General features: G+C 43.8%; 1 protein-coding gene across 1 annotated transcript in view; it reads right to left on the bottom strand.

Moving 5' to 3' along the window:
- Positions 1 to 25,379, bottom strand: part of BLOC1S5 (biogenesis of lysosomal organelles complex 1 subunit 5) — a 105,039-nt gene that overhangs the window by 16,421 nt on the left and 63,239 nt on the right. The gene's annotated exons all lie outside the window — the stretch shown is intronic.

Raw genomic sequence — 25,379 nt, 5'->3', positions numbered from 1 at the left:
GATTCAGTGTCTGGGAGGGCTATAGCGCTGCCAACACTGTCCTTTGCAGGGGGACTGGTCCACTGGAAGCCTGCCTGGGAGCTCTGCGATGCTGCCTGAGGAAGATGGCCGCCGGAGAGTTCTGAGGAGGAGTGGCCAGGAGATAACAGCCCAGCGACGCCAGCACACATGAGAGAAGGCGCGCTGGGCTGAGGGGAGGAGCGCTGAAGCAGGGAAGGCTGCCTCCCCTGCTAGTACTAAACCCCCGGGGAAGCTGGTTCCCTGCCGGTACTTACACCCCGGGGGCCAGCGGACACGCGGGGTATTCCTGAAGAGGGGGAGCCCGCCGCCGCTACTAGCGCCGCCGGTCTGTCCCCAGAGACCGGCGGCATGAAGACTGCATTTTCCCCGTGTGCAGCGCTGACGGTGCTGCACGCGGCTTACCTGGCCCCTTCAGTCCGGCAGCAGTCCTTGGGTGGTCCCGGAGCCAAGCTAGTACTGACTCCGGGGTCCCGCTGCGATCCCCGGATCAGTACCGGCGTCGTAGCGCCAGCGGGGCTGTTGGAGCGGCAGCGTAGACGTCCAGATGGACAGTCTGATGCTGCCGCTCTGAAGACAGTAAAAATAACATAATAAAATCTTTTTTTTTTTTTTTTAAATAAAGAATAAAGCTTAGGGGCTGCTTATGCAGCCCCACTGCGCAGGGTGACCCGACTCCGGCCGGGCACCAACTAAAACTGAGGTGCCTGTGGCCGGGGGCGGGGTATAGAGGAGGACGGACCCAAGTGCATCCTGGGAGCAGCAAAGCTTTAACTGCGTGGTGCCCATGGATCCAGATCCAGCTATACCCCAAGGTCAACCCTGTGGACCCCCTATGGACCCTGAAGTAGAAAGTAGGTTGTAGCACAATATGTATGATCATATGGCTGATACACTGTGAAAGGAAACATGTGTGGTATGGCATGTAGGGGTGCACAGCATAGTAAATATGAGAGAGCTCATGATTGTCATTATGTGTGGTAAAAAAACTGGCATAAAATGCTGAATTTAGTTAGCCACACCTGCTAATGTGCGTAGACATATTGCTATTTGTGTCATGTACCCAAAATTAAGTTATAACGTTTCCAATCCTAACATCAAACTTTATATTACTAGGCCAGCTGAAGCCGATCTGGAACATATTCTAATATGTCAGGCATTATGGTGTTAGGGGCCCATTTATTAATGATCACATTTTGCAATGCGATCAGGGCATGCAGTACCGCCCATTATCGCATTGCAAAATGCGATCATACCGGCTGAATGTACTATCCGGCACATGCAGGGAGACGGGCTCCGAGCCCGTCCCTGCGATGTGGCCGGAGTGCATGCGCAGACCCGTGGACTGCACATGAGCGGTGCCCATTGCCGGCGGAGGGATCTGGGAGATGCCTCCGCCGGCTGACTTGCAGTAAGTCCCCATAGGCTACAGCGGCTAACGCTATCTTCAGATGGCGTTAGCTGCCAGGGCCAATATCGGGAATGCGATCTGTCAGCATCGCATCCCCCATAGAAACCTATGGGGGAGGCGGCTGCGGGGAATTACCTCAAATTAACTTTGATAAATGGGCCCCTTAGTAAGTTTACCTGCAGAGAGGGCTGAGGACATAGAAAAACAGGCAGAGGCTTAGACTAATCCCATTACCAGCCACAAGAGAGTCTAAAAGCAGGACATGTAAAGGGATAGGATTTGGTGCTGTACTAATTAGGGTGCAGCTTACAGATTTTCATTCTTGATTTGGGTAGTGGAAGGGAAGCAGATGTGATGAAAGAATGAAGTAAACAGGAGTGCACAAGTGTGCATTGTGCGAGCGTCACTGTGTGTCTGTGCATTTAGATTTGTGTATATATTTATCAGTCACTGGGTTTGTGCATGTGTGTGCGCGTCACAGATAGAAGGCAGTTCCTTACAAGACAGGAAGTTACTCCTTTGCAGTTATATGGCTCAACTGTGAAGCAATTAGAGCCCTCTGTACTAATGTAACTATTGTATAATTTCCTGCCTTGCTAATTTCTGGACTGTGTGGCTCCCTTTGTTGGTCTTCAGCAGTATCACACTTGTTACAAATCGTCTTTTTATGTATATTAATAAAAATCAGCCAATTGTTACTAATGCAGAATTGCACAAAGCACTACTTTTACTCTCTACAATTTAAGGTTGTACTTTTTTTTTTTTTGTTCAAAAAGTGTTATTTTAACTAAATGATTTTGGAAATACAGCCTTTAGGAATTTATAGAACATTATCATATCCAAAATATGCAAGGACCACCAAACAGGCACAGATGTTATAGGAACATTGTAAAGCAAGTATTTTGGGAAGTTGGACATTTGATTTGGGACATCTAGTACTGATATTTATTATATTCTGTCCACATTTTATTTATATATTTTTAAGGTTTTGAATGAATTCTAAAAGAATCCCTCAGAAAACAGTAGCAGTTAGGGGGATGATATTCAGTGCTAATTTATGTTCCCTAGAAGGTGTAGGCTGAGTGGTAGGTTTGTGGTTATCCACATGATTACCCATACACCACCTATGTTATATATACATGTGTGTACATGAATTATGGAGGAGTACCATTGATGCACAGCAGAATAAATTATTTGTGGATATTTCTTACTTTGGGACTCAGGGGTTCACATCTGGCTCACCTAAACCTTAACCAGTTCAGCTATTTTAAATGGTTGGTCAGGGAGCACTTACTTTCCTTGGCTACAGATCTTGTTTTCTAATTTGCAACTGATAGAAAAGTTTAAACTGCTCAAGTAATAAAGATGGCAGTAATACAGATGTTTCAAATATATCAAGTTTAACACATACAAATTATATTCTGAATTCCACTGAGGGTACAGCTAGAAACAGTATTATCTTATGACCCCAGACTAGTCATTTTAACTATGTATGTTTAAGACATCAGAACTTAAAATTGAGTTGAATGCATAATTTAAAATAAAGATCCATTTAGTCTAAAATTATACATCTAATGGATAATAAGAATTTGCCAGTATTATTAGTTACTTGCTTAAGTACATGGCGTTGCCCGGGTTTAAATCTTCAAGTTATTACGTTTTATGTGATATTGTCCAAATCCATCCAGTGGAGGGCCCAGAACAGGCTCTCTGGGTGAAAGATCTGCCCGGCTAACTCCGCTGCGAGGTCCGAGCGGGACCCCAACCACTCCATTAAGCATCCCAGACCAATTGCCACCCCTCTGAAGTTTTCATCCAAATCCATCCAGTGGAAGGCTCAAAACAGGCTCCCTGGGTGAAAGTTCTGCCCAGCATACACCAAAGGGAGGTCCGACCAGGACCCTAACCCCCCAGTATGTCTGTTGGGATACAATGTTACCACTCTGTAAAGTTTTCATTCAAATCCATCCAGTGGAAGGCTCAGAACAGGCTCCCCGGGTCAAAGTTGTGCACAGCGTACACCAACCGGAGATTCTGACCGGGACCACTAACCATTTTTCCGGGAGTCAACTGGACCACCTCGCATTGGTTTCATCCCAATAGGTGCAGAAGTGTACGAATGCATGACCGGACAGACAAACAGACCAATGAACTTTATATATAAGATTTGTCGCTCTGACGCTTTGTCGCAATGGGGTCTAATACTTATTAGTATCGAAAAAGTAAGCTATGTAAGATTCGGAAGCTTTACCTTGAGAGCTGTGGACAACAAACAAACTTCTTATATATTGTACACACACAGTATATATAGATCGTCTGCAGTTTTACAGATGAAAAACATGCTGTGACAGTCTAGACCTACCGTGTTTCCCCGATAATAAGACCTACCCCGAAAATAAGACCTACCCTTAATTTTGAAACCCGGTCCAAATTAAGCCCTACCCCGAAAATAAGACCTACCTGAACTCATTTTGAGCTGGGAACGCTGCAGAGACCAGCGTTCCCAGTCATGCAGTGCGCAGGTGACGTCATGACGTCACCCACGCGCTGAGGATCCTGTGCGGCCGTGCCTGCTGGATCATGTTAGATCCAGTCAGCGTGCAGGTGAGAGCGACATCCCGGACGGCGGCGAGTCAGGTTAAGTGCACTGCAATAAGGGACACTGCTACAGGGGGGGACCTGCATAAGCGGCACTTCCACAAGGGGGCCTGCAAGGGGGGGGCACGCATAAGCGTCACTTCCACAAGGGGGAGGCCTGCATAAGGGGCACTTCTGCAAGGGGGCCTGCAAGGGGGTGGCCTGCATATGGGACACTTCTGCAAGGGGGGGGGCCTGCATAAGGGCACTGCTGTCAAAATTAATATAAGACCTACCCCGAAAATAAGCCCTATGGTGTTTTTGTTAACAAAAAAAAAAATAAGACAGTGTCTTATTATCGGGGAAACACGGTAAACACAACTGTTAAAGAGATTCAGTGCCTCTGTAGCACTGGTTGTCATTCAGGATCTACTGACTTATAGATAATACTGTATGTGCGAGTGCTCAGGCCATTACATATTACAGATGGGTCGTCATTCACAGAGTGTTTTTGCACCATATAGTGCGAGACGCTTGGTGCAATTTATTCGTTGTTGTTCGAAAGGAAATGGTATAAAGTCGCAGCTTAAGCATAACTATATGTGGCACGAGGCATGGCATGGCCTCTCATATCGGGATGCTGTCTTTTGCCCAGATGTGAGACTTCAGGGTATATTTACTAAAGTGAAGGTTTTTAGAAGTGGAGATGCTGCCCATAGCAGATTCTACTTCATTTATCTAGCACCTTCCAGTAGATAATAGCTATAATCTGATTGGTCGCACACAGAAATACATGTGATATGCCAGCTCCAGTAGTCAGGGTACTCTTGTATTGTACTTTTGTCGCATTAGCGGTGCGACTAAGATGCATATTTAAGAAGAAGAAGCTTGGCGTAGCTAAATCACAAAGTCCATGACACGCAAAACAGGGCTCTTTGGTGCAATTGAGAAAAGGAGTAAATGCGTTTAAAGGATAAAACAGAAATATACAGTGTCTTGCAAAAGTATTCACCCCTCTTGGTTTTTTACCTTTTTTGTTACATTACAACCTGTAATTCATTTATGTTTTTTTATCTGAATTTTATGTGATGGATCTACACAAAATAGTCTAATTTGGTGAAGTGAAATTAGAAAAATATATATAAAAAATAATCTTTATAAATAAAATTCTGAAAATTGGCATGTACATATGTAATCCCACCCTTTGCTATGAAGCCCCTCAAAAGTTCTGGTGCAACCAATTACCTTCAGAAGTCACATAATTAGTGAAATTAATTCATCTGTGTGAAATCTAAGTGTCACATGATCTGTCAGTATAAACACACCTTTTCTGAAAGGCCCCAGAGGCTGCAACACCACTAAGCAAGAGGCATCACAACATGAAGACCAAGGAGCTCTCCAAACAAGTCAGCGACAAAGTTGCTGGGAAATACAATTCTGGGTTGGGTTATAAAAAAAATATTCAAATCTTTGATGATCCCCCAACGCACCATCAAATCCATCATCATCAAATGGAAAGAACATGGTGCCACAACAAACCTGCCAAGAGAGGGCCACCCACCAAAACTCACAGATTGGGCAAGGAGGGCATTAATCAGAGAGGCAGCACAGAGACCCCAAAGGTAACCCTGAAGGAGCTGCAGAGTTCCACAGCAGATACTGGTGTATTTGTGCATGTGACCACAATAAGCCGTACACTCCATAGAGCTGGGCTTTATGGAAGAGTGGCCAGAAAAAAGCCATTACTTAGTGATAAAAATAAGAAGACATGATTTGAGTTTGCCAAAAGGCATGTGGGCGACTCCCCAAATGTATGGAGGAAGGTGCTCTGGTCAGATGAGACTAAAATTTTACTTTTCGGCCACCAAGGAAAACGCTATGTCTGGCGCAAACCCAACACATCCCATCACCCCAAGAACACCATCCCCAGAGTGAAACATGGTGTTGGCAGCATCATGCTATGGGGATGTTTTTCAGCAGCAGGGACTGGGAAACTGAGTTGAGTCGAGGGAAAGATGGATGGTGCTAAATACAGGAATATTCTTGAGCAAAACCTGTTTCACTCTGCCTATGATTTGAGACTGGGATGGAGGTTCACCTCCCAGCAGGACAATGACCCGAAGCATACTGCTAAAGCAACACTCAAGTGGTTTAAGGGGAAACATTTAAATGTGTTGGAATGACCTAGTCAAAGCCCAGATCTCAATCCAATTGAGAATCTGTGGTCAGACTTGAAGATTGCTGTTCACAAGCGGAAACCATCCAACATGAAAGAGCTGGAGCAGCTTTGCCTTGAGGAATGGGCAAAAATCCCAGGGGCAAGATGTGTCAAGCTCATAGAGACTTATCCAAAGCGACTTGCAGCTGTAATTGCCGCAAAAGGTGGCTCGACAAAGTACTGACTTTAGGGGGGGTGAATAGTTATGCACGCTGAAGTTTTGTCCTCAATGTTGTTTGATTCACAATATAAAAAAACTACAACTTCACAGTTGTAGGCATGTTCTGTGAATGAAATGATGCACACCTTCAAACAATCCATTTTAATTCCAGGTTGTGAGGCAACAAAACATGAAAAAAATGCAAAGGGGGTAAATACTTTTGTAAGGCACTGTATATATGGCAAGTGAAATAAAGAAGAAAATGTGGATTATATATATTTCATACTCTTTACTAGTTTATGCTCAGAGTGGTTGCAAACAGACTTTACTAAAAATATAGTTCTTGATGAGTTTCTAAACATTCATAGAGTTAAGACATTTCCAAAAGCTTCACATACAGGTGTATTATAAATATAGATATGCGGGCAAGACACTGAAAAAGAAACCTTGGAAAAAATAAAACAAACTAAACAACATTATAATCTGATCGGCGTTTTTTCCTTTTACAATTTTGCATTTACCAACAATTTCTGGAGTGTTGGCAAAGGTAACATATTCAAAATAAATGTCTGATCTGGTTTCTAAAACAGTAGAGGCTGTGGATGATACAGTATTTTCCCAGTTATTTTGTGCACTGACCTTTCTACGCATTTTCCCTATTTTGCTGTACACAGAAGGGCCCTGTATGAACAGGTCCTTTGGGCTTTCACCACTCCAGCCTTGGCCACAGAATGGAGACCACTGTTGATTTTCAGTAGGAGTGTATAGGTCATAGTGGTTTCCCACTCTTGATGTTAATACAAACAAGTAAAGGTTTAATCTTCTTAGTCTAAAGAATTAAAATATACCCATCATTTAAGGAAAGCGGTTTTGGCAGCTTCAGAACGCCCCTAAAAGGTTACAAAAGTAAGTTTCCCGAGCTGAAAATAAATAAATCAGCTTTAAAGTAAATGTTGTGTGTCAAGATTTTTCCAAGGAGTCGAGTATCAGAAATATATGAAGTAGTTAGAATATATTATTTTTATATGTAAGGACTTGTACTGAATGTATTATTGCCACATCACTAGCTCATTCCACATAAAATCTGCAAATATATATAGTTCTTCAGCAAATAAGACTACTAGCCAGGTACTGTACACTTCATAATGTACAAACAGGAGTAGTTTATTGAAAACTAAACAAGATGTTTGAGGTACATGGCAATAGGTTTCCAGTAAATTGTAAACAGATAATAGCAGGGTGGTCCACCACATGAGAACTGCTGTAGGTGCAGAGCTACAGAGCTGCCATTTGGACCCGTAGGGGTATATTTACTAAGGTGCGGGTTTACAGAAGTGGAGATGTTGCCCATATCAACCAATGAGATTCTACTCCTCATTTAACTAGTGCCTTCTAGAAAATGATAGCTAGAACCGGATTGCTGTAAACCCGCACTTTAGCAAATATACTAAATGGCCTATTTGGTATTTTGCCTTTTGTAGAAACCAACGCTGCAACACAATTTTATCTATGGCTTGCATCTCCCCAAAATGAAGCACCATAATATTTGAGATTGGTCACTATAATCCACTTTTAAGTACTTATTTGTGTTTGCAATATAGAATGATAAATTGAAGTTTGCTTATCTCATACTTTTGTACAAGTATTTAGGTTTAGCAAGTGTAACCCCCTGTACGCTCTATGTGAGATGCCTGTGTAAGCAGTACAGTATGCCCAGGCTAGCTCATGGGTGTGGGTGCTAGGTATACAAGGGGTCTCCGGTACATGCAGCTTTAGCAGCAAAATAAAAAGGTGCAGATACAGGTGTTGGTATAGGTATATGATGACTGCAGTGCAGCACAATACACTGTTGGAATAAGTTGGGTGCCAGAGAATCTTTTCTTCCCACTGAACAACGTAGGTTAGAAAATAGATTCATTCCTGCAAAATGCTCATCAGCACATCATTACACAGTATAACATCAGCTCTATTATCCTCTCAGCCTCTCAATTCTCACTGTATTGTCCCAGCTGTTCCATCCACTGGCTGCAGTGGAATATTGTGCAAAGCTACCGATATGTTACTGTAGTGTGGGGCACGGCCCACCTTCCCCTCCTGGAGTGCACATGGGCCAATCCCACATCTTTCTTCAATATTTAATGGCAGCAACAGCCTGGAATGCTTTGATGGGTGCTTTGTATACTTCTGTGCTAACTTTAGGGCCATTTGTGGCATTCACCATGCCTCAACCCAGGAACACCAGGGAAGCCCAGGACTCTCCCGAACCCCTAGCTCTGATGACGCTCTCCAACTGTCAGTTACAGACCCCAACTGTCACTGCTTGACCATGTCCCCCTGGTGATTGTCTGCACAGACTAGTGCTCTCCGACAGGGGCTTTCAATGAGCATTAATTACACTTAAAAAAAAAAAAATTGTTTAGTTTGAACAAATTTATTTATTTTTATTTTTTTAACAGCCCAGTGCCAATCACCTGTTACTAACACTAACCTCATCACCCCCAACTCCTGCTTTCATACAGCAGTTCAAAATTGAACCACAAAGTTTGCAAAATAACTTAATATGGACCCTAGTTGCAAAAGTTTAAAAAAGGCCATTCTGTTAAGCTCATCATATGTCATAACAATGTATGGCCACTATGCATATATTCAGTGACAGTAAATTATCATTCTTGAATTTCAGAAATTCAGGATTCATTTTCATCATGTTATTGTGCATTACTGTATGCAATGTAACAAACGCTGTATCTAAGAAAACTGATACAAACCACCCCTTATTACAGTTGCATCTATCTCTTGTATATCAAAGTATGCAGCAGTGTATTGTGTTTTTTTGAGAGCCAAAATGTTACAATATTTTGTTTTTAATTTACAATTGTACCTTGATGTATACCTTGCTATATGACCGTTAGTGAGACAGACATGGAAGTACAAAGAAAAGATCAGTAACAACTTAACTGCCCCCATTATGACACAAGTTACAGTAACTAACTACTTAACTGGTGCTTTTGCAGGGGAAATGACCGCAGCCAGCTGGGCTTTCACTGCATCCCCCAGCTTTTGAAGATGAACCATTCGGTAGATGTATGAAGCAGTGAAAAGAGTGGGGAAGTATACCAGTAGAGAAGTTGCCCGAGGCAACCAATCAGCTTTCTCTAAAGTAATAGGTAGGAGCTAATTGGTTGCCATGGGTAACTACTCCACTGGCACACTTCTCCACTCTTTTCACTGCTTCATACATCTGCACCCTGTTCTGTACATGTGCAGAATGGATTTCCTCCTGCTCGTCCATCCCCTTGCAGTCTTGCGGAGATCTCTGACCGCCGACATCACTGTTGGAAATGCACACTGCCATGCAGGGATGAGTACTCAAACACTAGTTTGCTAATCTCTGCTAGTGCAGAGATCTGCTTCGGCAGGGGGGGGGGGGGATTGATCATCAGTCTCCCCCTGACCCACTGCACCTTGCATATGTAGAGGGGAAAGGGTAATAAAAAAGCATACCGGTCACTGGAGGAGGGGAGGGTCAGGCGTGTGCAAAAATATGAATTACACTGGAGGCAGGGGCGTATCTATAATGGGTGCAGGGTGTGCAGGGCACACAGGCCCCCTACCACACACACTGTACCCACGCGCTGTAAAGACTAGAAAATGGCCACCACGGCCATTTTCCCGTCGTTTGCACATGAGCAGTACAGGGAAAATGGCCACCGCGGCCATTTTCCCTGGTGACCTGCGCATACTCTATAGACTCTGGGCGCACTCTAGTGCCCAGAGTCTATAACTCCGGTGCTGGCCACGCACAGCTCAGTGCACTGCCAGCCACCGGACAGAGAGGAGGGGGCCCGTGTCAGAGAGAGCACACGGGCTCCCTCCTCTCTAGAAACGCCTCTGACGGGAGGTGGTGAGGTTACAAAAATGGGGGTCTATTACCACTGGCAGGTTGGGGGGGGGGGATGAAGCTGCTAATGGAGAGCAATTGCCACTGGTAGAGTTTATTGCCAGTGGGGGTGGGAGATAATTTTACAATTGGGTCCTATGGACATAGGACAGTGTGGGGCAGTTCACATAGCACATGTACAGTGCCTTGCAAAAGTATTTTTTGTTACATTACAACCTGTAATTTATTTATTTTTTTAATCTGAATTTTATGTGATGGATATGCACAAAATAGTCTAATTTGGTGAAGTGAAATGAGAAAAATATATATAAAAAAGAATCTTTATAAATAAAATTCTGAAAATTGGCATGTGCATATGTAATCACCCCCTTTGCTATGAAGCCCCTCAAAAGTTCTGGTGCAACCAATTACCTTCAGAAGTCACATAATTAGTGAAATTAATTAGTCTGTGTGAAATCTAAGTGTCACATGATCTGTCAGTATAAACACACCTTTTCTGAAAGGCCCCAGAGGCTGCAACACCACTAAGCAAGAGGCATCACACCATGAAGACCAAGGAGCTCTCCAAACAAGTCAGGGACAAAGTTATTGAGAAGTACAATTCTGGGTTGGGTTATAAAAAAAATATCCAAATCTTTGATATCCCCCGGAGCAGCATCAAATCCATCATCATCAAATGGAAAGAACATGGTACCACAACAAACCTGCCAAGAGAGGGCCACCCACCAAAACTCACAGACCGGGCAAGGAGGGCATTAATCAGAGAGGCACCACAGAGACCCCAAAGGTAAACCTGAAGGAGCTGCAGAGTTCCACAGCAGAGACTGGTGTATCTGTGCATGTGACCACAATAAGCCGTACACTCCATAGAGCTGGGCTTTATGGAAGAGTGGCCAGAAAAAAGCCATTACTTAGTGATAAAAATAAGAAGACATGATTTGAGTTTGCCAAAATGCATGTGTGCGACTCCCCAAATGTATGGAGGAAGGTGCTCTGGTAAGATGAGACTAAAATTTAACTTTTCGGCCACCAAGGAAAACACTATGTCTGGCGCAAACCCAACACATCCCATCATCCCAATAACACCATCCCCACAGTGAAACATGGTGGTGGCAGCATCATGCTGTAGGTATGCTTTTCAGCAGCAGGGACTGGGAAACTGATTTGAGTCGAGGGAAAGATGGATGGTGCTAAATACACGGATATTCTTGAGCAAAACCTGTTTCAGTCTGCCTGTGATTTGAGACTGGGACGGAGGTACACCTTCCAGCAGGACAATGACCCGAAGCATACTGCTAAAGCAAAGTGGTTTAAGGGGAAACATTTAAATGTGTTGGAATGGCCTAATCAAAGCCCAGATCTCAATCCAATTGAAAATCTGTGGTCATACTTGAAGATTGCTATTCACAAGCGAAAACCATCCAACATGAAGGGGCTGGAGCAGTTTTGCCTTGAAGAATGGGCAAAAATGCCAGGGGCAAGATGTGGCAAGCTCATAGAGACTTATCCAAAATGAGTTGCAGCTGTAAAAGGTGGCTCGACAAAGAACTGACTTTAGGGGGGTGAATAGTTATGCACGCTGAAGTTTTCTGTTATGTTGTCCAAAATGTTGTTTGATTCACAATATAAAAAAAACACAACTTCACAGTTCTGTGAATGAAATGATGCACACCTTCAAACAATCCATTTTAATTCCAGGTTGTGAAGCAACAAAACATGAAAAATGGAAAGGGGGGTGAATACTTCTGCAAGGCACTGTATAAGCACAATAATAAGTATGCTCAACATGCATGTCAAACAAGCAAAGCAAATGGGTCACTTAGTGATTCACAAGTTCCCCTGACATTTTCATGAAAAGCAACTGCACATTCACACTGAAAAAACTACACTTGTAACGTTTAAAAGAGCAACAGTTATAAAAATGTATCTTTCCACTATGGGATTTTATTTATAATTCCATAATAAAAGTGACCTTTACATTTTACCATCATGTGAAAATTGCCGCTCACAAAGTAAATAAAGAATGGGAACATGTGAAAAAATGAAGCCAGGATGGGCTAAAGTGTAATACAAGGGCTGGTAGGCACGTGTACAGTGGGCCCGATTCAGACCCGCTCGCTAGGATGCATTCGCATGCAGCCTGCCGATGTATCCATACCACACGTGCCATCTCGCTATAATGAGTGACAGGACAAGCCGTTTGTGGGTGGTGATAGGTGTTGCTCGCTGGAAACAAGGGAGTAGTGGTGCGAACGCAGGTGTGCCTGAGCGTCTTAACGCTATTTCAGAGGTGTGCATAATTAAGAAGCAGCATCATAGTACACATCACATGGTTGTTTTACACACTGAAGCACTTGCAGTGTTTGTGGTAGAGTATGGTCAACCACAAGTGCTGCGTTTGCTTCCGATGGTACTCGATGTTACCGATGGTTTCATACACATCCTGGAGATGACGTGCATAAGTTGGTGTCTTAAGACAGGCAGCTGGGCGTCTGCATACACACCGCGATCGCATGCCAAGACATAGTGGGCGTGCTATGCCTTGCCGTGCAATCGCGGATTTGCATACTTTCGCTGCGTGCGAACACATCTAGTGAGCGGCTCTGAATCAAGCCCAGTGTTCCAGTTTTGCCCTCTGCTGGCTTTTGTACCAATCAACATATAGGGGTAAATATATTAAGCCTTGGAAAGAGATAAAGTGGAGGGAAATAAAGTAGCAACCAATCAGCTCCTGTCATTTTTAAAACACAGCCTGTAAAGTGACAGGAGCTGATTGGTTGGTACTTTTTACAAAGCCTTGGAGAGAGTTAAAGCGGATAAAGATATAGGGCCTGATTCAGACTTGGGAATATAGAGAGAAATATCACTTAACTGTGAACCTGAACAAACCATATTGCAATGCAAGGGGTGTAAATACATATTTTTTTTGCATGTGGGGTAAATACTGACTGCTTTTGCATGTAGCCCACAAATACTGCACATCTTTATTATTACTCTACAACAGTGATTCCCAACCTCGGTCCTCAAGGCACACTAACAGTCCTGGTTTTAGTTATATCCATGATTGTGCACAGATGGTTAAATCAAAATAACTGAGGTACTAATTAAGGGCCTCATTCAGACCCACTCGCAAGCGGCTGTCCGCTCGCAAGTGGGTCGATGGTGTACACTGCGCATGCGCACGACGGAGGGAGCTCCGTCGTGCGCATGCGCCAGACGCGACGAGCGAAGGACTTTCCTTCGCTCGTTGTGTCTGATCAAAGGGGGCGTGCTGTCGATGTTGATAGACAGCACGCCCCCTTTAGTGGGCGTGCCTGCCAGACGGAGGCGTTCCCAAGGGAACGCCTACCGTCAGAAGCCGGCCCCACTGACATCACTAGTGATGTCAGTGGGAGTGATTTTGGCTCTGATAGAGCCAAAATCACTCCAGGGCTTGTGGTCGAAAACCCCGACCACAGGCTTCTGGTCACACTGGCGATGGTCGCGATGGTCAAGACCATCGCGACCATCATCCTGCACGCTCGTATGTGCTGTGGGTGGTGACCCACAACTATACGAGCGTCCAGAACGACGCTCCATTTTTATGGAGGACGGCCCTCATTCAGAGCGAGCGCTCTGCTCAGAGCGTCCGGCTCTGAATGAGGGCCTAAGTCACTTGTGCTCAAGTATGGCTATTCCTAAAACCTGGACTAGAGTGCCTTGAGGACCGTGTTTGGGAACCCCTGCTCTACAATTTAAATGTCAGTTTGGACACACTCCTCCCAAATCTAAATCTCTCTGCACATTTTACATCTGCCCCACCTGCAGTGCAGCATGGTTTCACCAAGATGATCAGTTGAGAGCGATATCTCTCTCTATTCCCAAGTCTGAATCAGGCCCATAGACCCCTTATTAGTCTAACTTGGTTGTGCCAGGACTGCTATGTTGGAGTAACAGTTTTACAGTCTAATAAGCTGTTACATATTAAATGAATCTGGTCTGTTCTTGACAGTGCCAAAGTCTGAGACTCTACATCAGAGGTCTTCAACCTTTTACACATTAAAAAATTAAACGAAGCCCGAGGGCCACTAAGCTATACGCCACACAGTAGCACAATCTTGATTCACATAATTCACATTACACCACATAGTCGTGTCCCTTATTCATGTATGACACACATTTGTGCCCCTTTTACACAATGCCCACAATAGAAGTGCCCCTATACAATGCCCACAGCAGTAGTGCCCCTAAAGCAATGCCTCTTACGCAGTGCCTCCAGTAGTGGTAGCACCCCTTTTATTTTGTTTTTTGTTTTTTAAACTGAGTATTTTTTTTTTTATTGGAGTTTTCACAAAACCAACACTCAATACAAACAGTAAAATAATAATTGCATATTTCAGTAAAAAACATATACATCGTCGTATCAAATAAGGGTATAATTACACTGTAATATGGTACAGAAATATTCAGTATTTTAAATAACCCTAACATGTCTTCAAATTTTAAACATCATCTCGACTTATATAAAAATGTTGCATATATTACAAACATATCCAATTGGTACCACTCAGTCCTAAACACAAAATATTCTAATACAATATCACAATTAGGACATCTATTCCACCATATTATTTAATACACATACCCATATCCTACGGTAAACAAAACCTACTTTTATTATAGAAAAAACGGTATCTTATATATTGTATACATACAGTCAGGTCCAAAAATATTGGGACATTGACAGAATTTTCATATTTTGGCCTCTATTCACCACCACAATGACTTTGAAATGAATCAAACAAGATGTGCTTTAACTGCAGACTTTCAGATTTAATTTGAGGGTAATTACATCCAAATCAGGTGAACGGTGTAGAAATTACAACAGTTTCTATATGTGCCTCCCACTTTTTAAGGGGTTAAAAGTAATGGGACAAACGAAACAATCCTAAATCTAACTTTCACTTTTTAATACTTTGTTGCAAATCCTTTGCAGGCAATTACAGCCTGAAGTCTGGAATGCATAGACATCACCAGACGCTGGGTTTCATCCCTGGTGATGCTCTGCCAGGCCTCTACTGCAAATGTCTTCAGTTCCTGCTTGTTCTTGGGGCATTTTCCCTTCACTTTTGTCTTCATCAAGTGAAATGCATGCTCAATCGGATTCAGGTCAGGGGATTGACTTGGCCATTGCATAACATTCCACTTTTTAGCCTTAAAAAACTCCTTGATTGCTTATGCAGTATGCTTTGGGTCATTGTCCATCTGCACTGTGAAGCGCCGTACAATGAGTTCTGAAGTATTTGACTAAATATGAGCATATAATATTGCCCGAAACACTTCAGAATTCATTCTGCTGCTTTTGTCAGCAGTCACATCATCAATAAATACAAGGGAACCAGTTTCATTGGCAGCCATGCATGCCCACGCCATGACACTACCACCACCATACTTCACTGATGAGGTGGTATGTTTTGGATCATGAGCAGTTCCTTCCTTCTCTTCCCATCACTCTGGTACAAGTTGATCTTTGTCTCATCTGTCCATATGATGTTGTTCCAGAACTGTAATGGCTTTTTTAGATGTTGTTTGGCAAACTCTAATCTGTTCTTCCTGTTTTTGTGGCTCACCAATGGTTTGCATCTTGTGGTGAACCCTCTATATTCACTCTTGTGAAGTCTTCTCTTGATTGTTGACTTTGACACATATACATCTACCTCCTGGAGAGTGTTCTTGATTTGGCCAACTGTTGTAAAGGGGTTTTTCTTCACCAGGGAAATAATTCTTTTGTCATCCACCACAGTTGTTTTCCGTGGCCTTCCAAGTCTTTTGGTGTTGCTGAGCTTTCCGGTGCGTTCTTTCTTTTTAAGAATGTTCCAAACAGTTGATTTAGCCACACCTGATGTTTTTGTTATCTCTCTGATGGGTTTGTTTTGATTTTTCAGCCTAATGATGGCTTGCTTCACTGATAGTGACAGCTCTTTGGATCTGATATTGAGAGTTGATAGCAACTGATTCCAAATGCAAATGTCACACCTAGAATCAACTCTAGACCTTTTACCTGCTTAATTGATAATGAAATAACGAAGGAATAGCTCACACCTGTCCATGAAATAGCTTTTGAGTTGATAGTCCCATTACTTTTGGTCCCTTAAAAAGTGGGAGGCACATATTGAAACTGTTTTAATTCCTACACCGTTCACATGATTTGGATGTAATTACCCTCAAATTAAATCTGAAAGTCTGCAGTTAAAGCACATCTTGTTTGTTTCATTTCAAATCCATTGTGGTGGTGATTAGAGGCCAAAATATGAAAATTCTGTCAATGTCCCAATATTTATGGACCTGACTGTATATATATAAAAAATAAAAGAGAGAAGAGAAGCTTCTCCCAAGCCTGCAGTAAATCATTCAATCATTTAAACAACAATTAGCCATTACACTTCAGGGAGAGCATAACTGGACCTGTACCAACTAACCAAATACGGTCATATTTAAATTCAGCCTTTCGAGTTAAATACAGATATTTCTCTTGTCTGGCAGTGGTGCGAACCAGCGCCAGCCAAGCACGGAAGTCCGGACCCTGAGAAGCCAACCAATTGCGAGCTATACTGACTTTAGCTAAAGTACACAAGTTGATAACCAACTGCCTTTCATATTTATCAAGAGTGGTATCGTCCAGAACACCCAAACAGCATACCAACGGGGTAAGGAGAGGGGCTTGAATCCCAATATTGGAAAGAACCTGTATAACCCTGCGCCAAAATGTCTGAACTGTGGGGCACTCCCACAGTAAGTGCCAGAATGTACCAACAGCCATCCGGCAACTTGGACAAACAGAGTCAAGGCCCCAAATTTCACCAGCCTAGTTGGAGTTAGACTCTATGCAAGATATATAGCTGAATTTGCTGGAATCTCACGGAGGCAGTGGAGATTCGGGGAATACTCAAAGCCATATCCCAGTCTTTGTCATCTATTAAGCCCACACCTGCCTTCCATTTTCGTTTAAAATCAAGTAGCCTGGATTCATGTTGAAGAGACGACAGGTATGAATAAATAAAGGACAAAGACCTACGAAGACCCAATGAAGTGAGTACTGTCTTGATGGGAAAAGGGTGAATATCAGGCGGACTAGTACCAAACTGAACACTGAGGGCATGCCTGCAGATATCTGTAAAAATGAGTTCTCGGTAAGGAAAACTTCTCCTGTAATTGAATAAAGGATTTAAGTGTAGAGCCGTCATATAAATGACCCAGTGAGTTAATACCTTTGGTGCCCCACACTTGTCTAACCTCTAGTGAGCTCAATTCAGATAATGCCCTGGAGTTCCATTAGGGTACATCAGGATCCAGTCCAGAAGAGTGATTGATATTAATGGTAGCCCGCCAGACCTTGACAGCCTATATTAGTATCTGGGGAAGAGGTTTATTAACCCCGTCACTCAACAAGGCCTGTAAGGGAGTGTAGCCAGGGGAGGCCTGAGATACCAACAGTGAGTGTAATGCATTAGGGGAGTTATCTTGAAGCCATTCTCTCACATACGTTGTGTCGCATAATAGTATAGTCGAAAATTAGGGAGCGCTAACCCAACGGCAGACTTAGGTCTCATCAGTATTTTAAGTCTAACTCGAGGTCGTCTGTTCACCCATATCAAGGAAGATAGCATGTTGTCCAGTTTACGGAATACTGAGGCTGGAATAAACACTGGGGACTGGTGGTTTATACACTATCTTAGGTTGTACTATCATCTTTATTAGGTTTATCCTGCCTGTAACCGTGAGGGGCAGCTTACTCCAAATTTTAATTTTGACTTTTAGGTAGTCAAATAGTGGATCCAGATTGAGCCTTATAAAGTCAAGCGGGGAGTTTGTAAGTAGACGCCCAAATATTTAAATTGGGATACCAGGGGAAGAGGTATGGGAGGAAGTACAGGTGGTTGTCCTCTAAGAGGAAGGATATAGGATTTATTCCAATTAATTTTGTAACCCAGAATAAACGCCAAATATATTAATAACCTGTAAAACTGTAGGCATAGCCTCTATTTAATTGGTTAAAAATAACAGCAGATCATCGGCGTATAAAGCCACAGTATCGTTTCTGGTGCCTATCTTAAAACCTACAATCTTAGGGTGTGACCTTAATACACAAGCAAGAGGCTCAATTGCCAACGAAATTCTAATAAGAAAGGAGAGGAGATAAATCCATTGACAGAGATCCTAGCAACTGGCCTATAGTATAATAACTGAACCCACCGCAAATACACTGGTCCAAAACCCATACATTTCATGACCTCCCACAGGAACGGCCACTGCACAGAATCAAAAGCCTTAGCTGTGTCCAAAGACACAATGACTGAGGACTCGTCCCCATGAGAGGCTTGAACATGAGTAAACAGGCGCCTCACATTTATAGAAGTGGATTTGCCCGGCATAAAGCCAGATTGATCCGAGTGGACCAAAGAGGTGATGACCTGATTTAGTCTTAAAGACAGAATTTTGGCAAGAATTTTTATGTCCGTTGGTATCAGAGAAATAGGACGGTACGAGTCCTGGAACCTGGGGTCCTTGTCTGGTTTTAATAATACAATAATTAGGGCCTCTGACATGGATGGTGGAAGAGAATTCAATTCAAACAGGTCATTATATAGCTCTAATAGTTTAGGGACAAATACTTTAGCATGTTTTTTGTAGACCTCTAATGGGATACCATCCGTACCCGGCGGCTTACCCCCAGGGAAGGAATCAATGGCCCCCCGTACCTCCTCTGCAGTCAGTGGAGCATCAAGAAAGGCCCTAGCCTCTGAGGAAAGGCTTTGCAACTCAATTGATGTAATATATGCACGTAACTCTTCCAAATTACATGACAAATGGGATTTATAGACATCCTTGTAGAATGATAGGAAAACATCAGCTATACCAGAGATGGATGTGACCACACCGCCATCCCCTCCCACAATCTCTGAAATGGTATTAACAGGTCTGGTGCACTGGACCAATCTTGCTAGATAGCTACCTGGTTTATCAGCATACATGTAATGGGAATTAGCACGAAATTGGAGTTGACGATTAGTTTTGTCTGTTAAGTGGGCAGACCAAAAATCCTGAGCTGCCAACCATTTGATTCTAGAAACATCAAGCCCATCTTGTAAGAATTGCAGTTCAGGATTTCTACAAGTGCATTCCAACTCTACCTCCCTGTCCCTATAATATTTTTTAAATTCGGCAACCCTTTTCAATAAAGTCCCTCTCATGAAAGCTTGATATGAATCCCAAATCATGTCAGACCTAGCAGACCCTATGCTGTCTCCAAAATAGCCCGACCATAATGCCTCAAGCTCAGACCCGGCCCCAATCTGCGTCAACCAAGAGGGATGTAGCTTCCAGAATTTCTGTCCTCTCGGCCCACCTAAATCCAAACTCAGTGTCAACGGAGAGTGGTCTACCACCCCTCTATCATGGGAACCAGATCGGATGAAACTAGTGCCATATCAATCCTTGAAAAAGAGTTATATGAGGAGGAGAAACATGAGAATTGGCTTACTGCAGGGTGCTTTTTACGCCAGGTATCAATCCAACCTAAGCCCTGAATAAATCTTGCAAAGCTAGTGTCAGTCAATCCCTGATTAATGGGTGTCTGCCGCCACCTGTCCAAGCACCCGTTCATAATGTTGTTAGAGTCCCCCAGGCATATAACATGAGTACTAGGGGAGTCAGCAATAAATCCAGAAGCCAATTCAAGTACATCATAGCTAAACGGAGGAGGAATATAAACTGCTAACAAGAAAAGCAGAGTAGAATAAATTTTACAGTCTAAGAATACAAATCTCCCATACATATCAGTTTGGACTCTGTTCAGTATAAAAGGCACATTTTTGTTTATGAGTACTGATACCCCCCTAGAGGATGTGGTGTGGGAGGCATGATATGCCCAGCCCACCCAAGGGCGTTTCAATGATAGGATTCTGCTTCCCACCAAGTGGGTTTCTGTCAGGCAAACAATATCCGGCCAATATTGTTTAAAGAGTCTAAAAATTAATGACCGCTTGATCTTGTCATTAGCACCATGCACATTCCATGTCAATAGATTCAGCATCTACAAAAATGTTAAATGTATTTACCAAAAATACCATCAGGTCCATATCAGACCCTCCATCTAAAAGACTTTGATTATGCAAAAAGTGATACAATGCAGGCAAAAATAAAAGATACCGTATATAACTAAACATTATATAACCCCAACAACCTCTCCCCTCCCTGTATACCACCCCAAATGTTGGCATACCTAATCCCAAACTAGAACCTAACCTTAGCTACCCACTATGCCGTATAACCCAGCTAAGTGGCGGAGCAAATAGAGATCAAAGCCACCAAATCAATGGGGCTCTCCAACATATTTAAGACCAATAGAACATAGTATATAATTTCCCTTGAACCAGTGCAGTACTATTTAACATAATATAATCTAATATAAACATATACATGAATATGAAGAAAGCTGTTGCAATTTACATATATCTATGCAACAGGTAGCGTCATCCGAATAGGTACAAAGTAGAAATAACTGTGCACCTACAATATAATAGAGCAAACAGCCTTGCATATAGGAAGAAAAAGTAGCCCGGCTGTGAGTGTTCAAAATTAAACATATCAATCAGGAGCCAACTGTGTGCGCCCGGTGCCCTGCGATCTAGCCATGCTGCAGCCTCACGAGGGGTAACAAAAAAGTTTGATTCTCCATCTACCACAACCCTCAATTTAGATGGAAACAGCATGGCATACTGTATATTCATTTCACAAATACGTCTTGACAGGTATGAATTTAGCCCTATCTTTCTGCACATCAGCGGCAAAATCTGGAAACACAGATACTTTCACCCCGTTACGTTCCAGTGGACCCTTTATCCTAGCCATACGGAGCATAGAGTCACGGCCAAAGTAATGCAAGAATTTTGCTATGAAGGTGCGCGGAGGGGCTCCAGGAATCATTGGTGTAGCAGGAACTCTATGCACCCTTTCCACTGCAAACTGAGTCGAGAAGGAATCCCGACCAAAAGTATCCACAAGCCATTTTTCCAAAAAGGCCTCAGGGGACGACCCTTCCTCCTTTTCTGGCAAGCCAACAAAGCGAACGTTATTGCGTCTCAGCCGCATAGAAGAGAGTTGGGAGGTCAGGGCGGCTACTTGTGTTTTCAAAGGAGCTTGTACATCCTACAAAGTGGAGATGCGAGTTTCAGCTTCCCCAACTCTCTCACGGACTCGTTGCAAATCCTGGCGTACAAAGGACAAATCAGACTGTACTTTCCCTATCTTATCAGACAGCCTCTGCTCGCTTGAATTGACTGCCTCCAGGACCTGTTGAAGGGTCACTTCAGGTGTCGATGAGGAGGAGGGAGCCTGAGGCTGGGAGACTTGATGAGGCGGCTGAGCATCTTTAGCCGGCGAGGGGGGACCCCTGGAATCATCACTGGAAGGGGGCTGAGGAGTAGATGATCTGGAGAAACGCTCCAGTCTAGCAGCTGCTGCAGCAGCATGGCCTGATTTACCCATTCTGGCAGTGAAAGAGTTATGCAGCATGCAATTTCGCAGTACTCCAGCAGGGGGCTTTTGAGAAGAAGGGAGCACAGCAGCAGGATTTTACATTAACAATGGCTGCCACCTCCACAGGAATCAGCACCAAACAGCCAGTGAGTCAGGGCAGACCACACCGACCAGGCAAGCAGAATCACAGCAAAGGGGGCCCACTCAGGAAGCGCACCAGAGCAGTCAAGGCGCCACTGCCCGCGATGTGTCAATGCTAGCAGTCTGACCTCAGCAGCACCACATGCACCACTGCAGGAGACTTCACTGACGACGCCCGCGTCTCTCCTTTGTCCCTGGCGCCCACAGACCGGACCACCGGAAGCCTGGATCCCAGGGGAGGGTAAGTCACCCTCCAGAGTCAGCCCTCTGGTCGCAGGATGTTCAGTTGGAGAACCCTAGAGAACACGTCCAGCTACATTGCTGCCATGGCCACGCCCCGTCGGTAGCATCCCTTTTGTAGTGCCCCTGGCAGTGGTGCCCCTTATGCCGTGCCCTCAGTAGTGGTAGTGCCCCATGAGCAGTGCCTCCAGTAGTGGTAGTGCCCCATATGCCGTGTCCACAGTAGTGGTAGTGCAGTGCCCCTTATGCAGTTCCCAAAGTGGTAATGCCTCTTATGTAGTGCCCCCTGTAGTGTAAGTACACCTTATTCAGTGCCCCCAGTAGTGCTGCCCCTTATTTAGAGCCCACAGTGGTAATGCCCCTTATGCAGTGTCCCCGGTAGTGGTAGTGCCTCCAGAAGTGGTGCCCCTTATGCAGTGCCCCAGTAGTAATGTACCCAGTACTAGTGCCCCTAATAGAAATGCCACCTAGTAGTAGTGCCCCTCATAGTAATGCCCCCTAGTATAGTGCCCCTAATAGTAATGTCCCTTGTACTAGTGCCCCTAATAGAAATGCCACCTAGTAGTAGTGCCCCTAATAGTAATGCCCCCTAGTATTAGTGCCCCTAATAGTAATGCCCCCTTAGTAGTAGTGCCCCTAATAGTACTGCCCCCTTAGTATTAGTGCCACCAATAGTAATGCCCCTAATAGTAATGCCACCTATAGTAATGCCCCAAGTAGTGAAGCCACTTACAAAAAAAAAAAAAATACTACTACTTACCTTAAACCCCGCTCCTGTGTTTGCTGCCTCCAGTCCGCCCAGTTGCTCTTCTGTCTGAACTATGGTGCACTACACACACTGCGGGAGCCGGAAGCCAAAGCTCAGGAGGTGAGCTCCAGCCTCTGGCTGGCGGTGCAGGTAGGGAGCCGGGCGCCCGCAGGTAACAAAATCTCAGAGGGCGCCCGGCAAATGGAGCCTGTTGGCTGGCTGCGGGGAACAGCTCCCCCCAGTCGGCGGGCCATCCGCGGTTGAAAGAGGGCGATCTCTTCAATTGGGCTTGATGGGCAGTTGCCCAAGGGCCCGAAGCTTGTAGGGGCCCGCCAACTTGCCCCCCTGTAGCCGCGGCTAGTTGGTAAATTTGTGATATTTTTTATAAGCCGGCCGCCGGTGCACTGTATTCTGATCTAACCTATCCCACCCCATCTCCCCAGCAACCCCCTTCCCCCGTGCCCAGGGCCCACACTGCTGTTAAGACAACTCTGGGTTGAAGACCCCTGCTCTACATCATCTTAGTAATATATTGCTACACAAGCAGTATAAAGAGGGGAGAGCTGTTTAAACCAATGATGGGTTAGTTCACATTAATTATAATTATTCACCTTCAGATTACTTCCTGCAACATTTGTGTTTCTTCATTCTGTGCTATTCAGCCATGTATTTATATTATTAGGAATGTTTCTTTTCAATACACAGAAAGGGTTGCCTGCAGAACTGGATTTCTCTAAAAACATGGGACACTTCCAGTTCAGTAAATACAGACTGCTGCAATGTTAGTGGTATGGGTTTCTGGGATATATTATGATGTTAGAATTTGGCAGAAAAATGTTTAAATGTCCAACAGATGTCAGGTTTTATTATGTTCTAAACAAATATGTAACTGTACATGCCTGTGGAGACACAAGTGCTTAAATGTAAGTAAGTATGCTCACTCCTCTGCAGTGAGGTGCTTCTGTAACTATACACCGCAGAGTGTGACTGACAGCTGGGGAGGATGGGCTTGGATGATTAGTGCACAAGTGCAGGTCAGGGATGACAAAGAAATTCAGGGCCTGATTCAGAGGTGGACACTAATGCAGTAGCAGCTACGACTTTTGTCACAGCCACTCCTGCAAATTTACACTAATGAGAGCGCCAATGGGCTGTCTGGGGCGCATTGCAGCGGAAATCCGCTGCGCAAATAGTTGACCATCAAACAACATCGTCCGCACTATCGGACATTTTATGGTTGCTCAGATAGTCTGATGGTACATGGCTGCCAGAACTTTTGACGCAGTCCCAAGAAAAAGCCACCACCCAGAAACGCCTATCGGAATTGCATGCATCTCCTTGCAATTCGGATCTGTGTCCCCCGGCGGTATCCATCGGGACACATGCTCTGCGCGTCTCAGACGCATGCACAGATTTAAAATATTGGGCGCTTGAGTCAGGCCCTCAGTCTCCGCTTATTGACTTGTATCAGAGCCTAAAATGTCACTGTCCTTAAGCTATAAGTAATGGAGAAAGGAGGTAAAACATTACAGAGTATAAATATAGCTAAGCAGTATGTTCTAAACCGCTTTCAAATCTTTGCACTTTACAAACTATTAACCTGAAATAAATGTATATTGTACATATGCAACAGGGTCCTCCGATGTTTACTGTCATCTTTCACATCATCAATATCTTGCATTCAATAGCATCCAAAATATTGCGTTGAATGTGTACTAATTTCCTATATAAAATTATACTTTACTGAAATGCTTATCATGGAAAACAGACCATCTACCTTATGTGGGATCCAACTTTCTATACATTCCTGAGCTGCTCTTTGCTAATTGCAAACGTTTTCAGACTTGCTCCCTTTTATTCTTTACATTTTCATTTAGTACATCATGTTGTAACCACTTTGTTTAAGCACTGTGACCAATACTCGTACATGCTTACCAGGGCAAATGCACTTATCACATTATCCTAATATTCTTCTTATCACTGCCCCCACCCACTGCACCGGGGACAGAGTGTACTGATGCAAATTGTGTGCGTATGACCCCACCCACTTCACAAGAGTATGAAGCGGCATAAGGAGGACCCTAAATTCAGAAGTCTCCCAGACATTCTGGGAGAGTAGGCTGCAAGTATGCTTTTACATCAGATGGAACATTTTATTTACCCAATTATGATTCTGTCTTCTATCCAGCAGCATTCGCTGCTGGATAGTTTGGTTCACAGTTTTACCCTTTAATAGTAGATATTTTCTAAAAGTGCTAACAAAGGACTGAATATTTGTTCAAAATATTATACCTACATCTTGATTATGTGTTCTAAGCTTTGAGGAGATATTGTTTGTTTGAATATGCTCCATCATATGGATCCCTGTAAGGAAAGTGACTGGCAGACTGTGGGTCAGTTGTATTACCATTCACCCCGAATAGGAAGCTACAAATTTATCAATACAAAATA

Source organism: Taudactylus pleione, unplaced genomic scaffold (genome assembly GCF_031769625.1).
Source record: "Taudactylus pleione unplaced genomic scaffold, aTauple2 ptg000116l, whole genome shotgun sequence".
Classification (NCBI taxonomy): Eukaryota; Metazoa; Chordata; class Amphibia; order Anura; family Myobatrachidae; genus Taudactylus; species Taudactylus pleione.
Note: the sequence above shows the minus strand (reverse complement) of the source record. Positions and strands in the feature narration are given on the sequence as shown.